A 6,000-nucleotide genomic window follows, 5' to 3' on the forward strand; every position below is an offset into this window, starting at 1 on the left:
ATAAGGGTGATGACCATAGCTGATACTTTATCACCTTGTTATAAGGTGTCACGGGAGGTCATCAGTTGAGCCAAAATTGAGGTATAATCTATTTAAGGCTAACGATCAAGGATGATCATTTATCACACACATGAAAATCCATCATAAAATTGGGCAATATTCTACCTCAAGGTGATGATGATGCTAGTTTTTAAAATCACTGAGTTGAAGTTGGGTGCAGGGTTTTTGTTGATTTTTTAAAACTAGGGTTCCAAGTTCTAAATGGGGCAATAAATTTTGAAATTCCATCCCAAGGATTGAAAATATTGGCTTAGTGAGAAGAAATTGTGATGTACATGAAGTTCCTAAGCCATTAAGCAATGCTTAAAAGGACTTTGAATTCTATTGTAAGATGATGATGTGGCTGATAAGCCATCACACATTGTTGTCAATTGAGTTTGAAGGATATCACATTCTATTTAAGGATAACGATGTGGCTGATGAGCTATCACACAAGTGACAACTTATCAGACTACGTCGTCACCTGAGTTGAAAATCTATTAGATTCCATTTAAGGATAACGATATGTCTGACGAGCCATCACTTAACTAACGACTTATCAAATCACCTCGTCAGACACATGACACTAAAAGAGACTCACTTTTGCTTGCTTATCTTCTCTTGAATATTAATTGATTATTTCTCCTTGTTGCAGAATTTATTATGCCCCCTAAATAAAAAGCAAAGAAAGCTGCTAAAAAGGTGATGAAAGAGAACTTAACTCGACAACTCGTCAATGAGACTGATAGTGAGAAAGAAGAGCCTCAGATTCAGAGGAGCAAAATGAGGCAGAGTCTAAGGATAATTGAACCTCTTCCCCAACTTGAAGAAAAGGAGGTTGAAGAAGTTGAGTTTGAGGAGGAAAACTCCTCTTCATCTGAGCATACTTCATCAGAGCAGCCTAACTCTGAGGAGCCTCCATCAGAGCATCCTTCTTTTTAGAATTCAACTGGTGCAGTGTCTCAGATCAGGGGAGATATGATAAAATACTAGAATCTTGGTGTTTGAGAAAGTGTCAAATGGCAGGTTCCCGAAGCAAATAGAATTTACCTTGACGGTTTGATAAGAACTAAAAGAAGAAGTTTTAAGAAACCGATTTGTAAGGAGATAAGGATCATCGCTACTGGGATAAGCAATTATCCCTAGATGGAGAAGGCATTTAAAGACTATGATTTGGAATGGACTACAAAGGGAGGAGATTCATTCTGCCCAACACTAGTTTGGGAATTTTACACAAACTACCAGGATACACTGGAGAATTTGTGCAACAAAAGAGAGAAAGCTTCAAACATGCCCAACATAAACTAGATTCAAGTAAGGGTTGTGATGGTGGATCTATCGGATGACACTATCAACAGATTTCTTCATGGTCCAAACTTCACTCCTCCATCCACCTCTCTAGAATTCTACTACAGGATGCGTGATAGGGCAAAACAACACCCTTAGTTGGCAAGTATTATAGATGAAAGAAAGCCAAAATGGTTGAACAACACAAGTGAAAGAATATTTAAGGCCTCAATGACTCAGGAAGTAAGACTTTTATGGAGTGTCTACGTACTAGATTGATGCCCACAGCCAGAGACAACATTATAGGTGTTGACAAGGCAATTTTGGTTGTCAGCTATGGGCGGAAAATCTAGGATTTGGAATTTTACTCCAAAATTAGCTTGAGTATTTTAGGCAAAGTGTTAGGTTTTCACAGGCATCTTGAAACTTACAAAAAGGGCAGTTTTTGCTTAGTTTGCTCTGTGGATTTTCAAATTAAGTTTTTGGAGATTATTACTTGGATTATCTTTTTAGTTTTAGGATCCTTGTTTGGATTCGAAGGAGAAAAAATCTTTGATCTTTATTATTTGTAAGTTACAACCTTTTGAATGATGAATCAATTATCTGTTGCTTCTTTCTATATTATGGGTAACTAATCTCCTTAACCCGAGTTGTGGGATCTATGAGTGTGGCCTTGTGAAGTTCAGTAGTTGATCAAGATTCTCAGGGCATTAGGAACTCCTTGATAATTCTTCTGTTTTGCATAGTGAATATTGGTTTTAAACAATAGATTGTACCTAATTGTTGGTTTGCTTGAAATAAGAAATAAATCTATTAGGAAGCGAATTATAAATGAGGATTTTGAAGCATTAAACTTCTATCTAATGATTGACGCTGTAGCAAGGTCAATTAATGCGAGATAAAATTAAGTTAAATATACAGATTTCCTAAGTTCTAAAGAATTAGGTAATCGAACGTCTAAATAGGTCGAGAGACATTTAGATAGTACTTTGATATTAATAGTCTATTGTTCCTAAATGATATAAAAGTATTGAGCTATAACTAGTGTACTTCAAGTGCCATTACTCATAGTGAATACAACTCTAGTTTTCCCATAATATAATTTTGAAACATAGAAATAATAGTGGGAAGCAGCTAAAGTGACGTGAACAATAACTTTGGTTTTAATCTCTAAAACCCCCATTTATAGGAAGCTTAACTATTCATCGATTGGCTCATAAATAACTTGAATTAACACCATATTCCCTACGAGATTCAACCCTAACCTAGTTGGGTTATATATCTAACAACGACCGCTTACTCTCTCGTAAGAGAGGTGTAATTCGTATCAAGATTCGACCCCAATCTAGTTGGGTTCTATATTTGACAGTGACCACTTACACTTTCTAACGAGAGGTGTAATTTGAGCGTATCAAATTTTGGTGCCATTGCCAGAGAATATGGTTGTAAATTAAGTTTCTGATTGTTAATTGGACCTTGGTCAAGTTTCCCAAATTTTACCTTTATTTGTTGTTTTTTTTTCTTTGTAGGGTAATTACTTTTTATGCCTAGTATAAGGAGGTTGGGTGAACTGTTATTACCAATACATCTAGAACCTCAATTAATTTGCAAAATGGAAGCTCAGCAAGCAAATAGATTAGCTGCCTTAGCTAATCGTCTACTAAATCAATAGAATATTGGTATTCCAGACCAGGATCATAACCCAGATAATGAGGATCTGGGAGATGATGATTTGATAGATATGGCCAACCAAAGATATGTAGATAGTGTAGCTGCGTTAGTGAACAAAAATGTGAATAAGAATCGCCCCTCTAGGGCGAGACCAGAGCGTAAAGCTGTTCAGTTTGACCTTGATGATGATGAGGACGATATTGTTGGAACAGGTGCAACTGGAGCCATTATTCCTCCACCACTAGAACCTGGAGCTAAGTTCAACATCACTAGCACAATGATTCAGCTACTTCATCTAAAGGGTTTGTTTGGCAGACTTCTGGGTGACGACCCAAATATGAATTTAGTGAACTTCGTATCTATTTGCAAGTCTTTTGATAACCCAGGAGTTGGAAACAATGCTATTTAGTTATGGTTATTTCCGTTGTCTCTATCTGGGGAGGCAACATTGTGGTTAAATAGGCTAACTCCTGATTCTATAACAAACTAGAGGTAGTTGAAAGAGTCTTTCCTAGAAAGGTTTTTTCCGCCGTCCAGGATATTACAGTTAAGGTATGAGATAAGTAACTTCAGGCAACTTCCAACTGAAGCTCTTTATGAGATATTGGAGAGGTTAAGAAGAAGTTGATATAGTGTCTCATTCATAAAATGATTGACATACACTTGATGGAAACCTTGTGTAGATCTTTAAACTCTATTACGAAGCTAGTTGTGGATAATTCTACAATTGGAGCATTCATGGATCTTACTTTTCCAGTAGCTTCGGAAATGCTTGATACGATGACTAAATAGAGTAAAACTTGGCATACCAGGGATTCTGAGGAAGCAAGCTCTACTATGTCTAGTGATATGTCAATGGAGCAACACAGGAAAAAGGAGAAGCATGACCAAGATATAGAATAGATAAAGCCCCAGCTGGATTTGCTTACCAAGCATTTATTTTTTGGAAAGACTGAGAAGGTAAAAGCTGTTGGGTCACAAGGTAAAGCTAATTTTAATTCTGAGGAAGGGACTAATTATTTGAACAACCAGGGGGGTTTCGAAGGTAATCGCCAAGGAAACCAAAGTCGGAACTATTATGATAATTATAGGTACAAAGATTGCAACAAAGGAAACTGGAAAAACAAGACTGACAGAAGTGTTTTATATATGCCTTCTGAGAATCGTGATGCTGCTGCTAATAGTTTAGAAAAGATGTCCAGGGAGGACATGATGGTGAAATTGTTTAAAGAAGTGAAAGAAACTAATGCAGGTGTGACTAAAATGAAGAGTGATTTGTCATCGATGAGTTAGTTGGTCAATTCACACTCCACCTTTATTAAGCAATTGAAGTAGCAGATAAACCAATTATTTACAACATTTAATTAGAGAAAGAGTGGTATATTTTTGAGTGATACAATGCAAAATCCTTGGAATGATGGCTCTTGCATGGTAGTTACCTCTCGAAGTGGTAAAGTATTATTGGGCCTTTCTGTGGACACAGATATAATTAATAATGCGGTAGAAAAAGGTGTAGAAGATAAAGAAAACCATCTAGTGAAGTCTGCAAAACTGGATGGTAATGAGAATCTATCTAACCATCAGAAGGTTGATGAGTTAGAAAAATAAAAGGGAAAAGAGAAGGAAGTAGTGGTTACTACTCTCCCAAAACCACCGCCTTCCTTCCCTTATCAATTGAAAAATAAGGTTGATGACACAAAGTTTAGCAAATTCATAGCGTTGGTAAAGCAGCTGATGGTTAATGTGCCTTTAGTGGAGGAACTTGAGCAGATGCCTAGATATGCTAAGTTTATGAAGGACTTTGTGACAAATAAGAGAACAATGAGCTAAGAACGGATGGATAATCTTCACCATTTTGGCACCATTTCTACAAGATCCTTGGTGTAAAAGAAAGCAAACCCAGGTGAATTCACCATCCCTTGTACTATCGGGTCTTTTGATTTTGCTAGAGCCTTATATGATCTCGAAGAAAGTCTTAACTTGATCCCACTTGCTGTTTACAAGAAGTTAGGTTTGGGGGACTCTACTCCAACAAATATGTGACTAGTGATGGCAGACAAGTCGGTGAAGCGGCCTGTGGGGATATTGTATGATGTGCTAGTAAAGGTGGACAACTTTATATTTCCTGCTGATTTTGTTATTCTGGATTGCAAGGTGGACTTTGAGGTACCCATAATCTTGGGTAGACCTTTCCTTGCAATCGAGAGCATGCTTATTGATTTATGGGATAATGAGCTACTATTTAGACTTAACGATGTGGTAGTTCGGTTTGATGTGGGCCAATCTATGAAGCAACACAAAGATATTAGGGTATTCTTCATTATTGATGTTCATTATGAGGATGTTCCAGAGGTGCCAATCGATGAGAAATTTATTGTTAAAACTTTAGTTGTGGTCTTGATGAACTTTGATCGAGAAGGTATTAAAGAATATGAAGAGATAGTATGTTGCCTGAAGGGCATGGGATCATATTCATATATTACCAAGAAGCAAGATTTGGACCTCAAAAATTGACCAACAACACCGCCTAATCCATCTATTGAAGAGCCACCGGTGTTGGAGTTGAAGGAGTTGCCAGGCCATATGGTATGTGTTTCTAGGTATTGGAAACACTTTACCTGTAATTATTGCAGTAGATTTGGGTGAGCAGCAATTTGAGGCACTTATCTCTATGCTTAAGAGATACAAAAGGTCTATACGTTTGACCATTGCCGGTATTATTTATATTCCTCTGGGTATTTGCACTCACAAGATTTAGCTTGAGGAAGATTGCACACCAACCTTTGAGCACCAGCGCAAACTTAACCCATCGATGCAAGAAGTGGTTAAGAAGGAGATCATTAAATGGCTTAATACAGGAGTTGTATACCTAATCTCCGATAGTAAGTGGGTAAGCCCTGTCCAATGTGTGCCTAAGAAAAGGGGCATGACTGTAGTGGCGAATGAGAAAAATGAGTTGATTCTACTCAGGCCTGTGACTGGGTGGAGAGTTTGCATGGACTA

This window comes from Capsicum annuum, chromosome 6 (genome assembly GCF_002878395.1).
Source record: "Capsicum annuum cultivar UCD-10X-F1 chromosome 6, UCD10Xv1.1, whole genome shotgun sequence".
NCBI classification, from domain to species: Eukaryota; Viridiplantae; Streptophyta; class Magnoliopsida; order Solanales; family Solanaceae; genus Capsicum; species Capsicum annuum.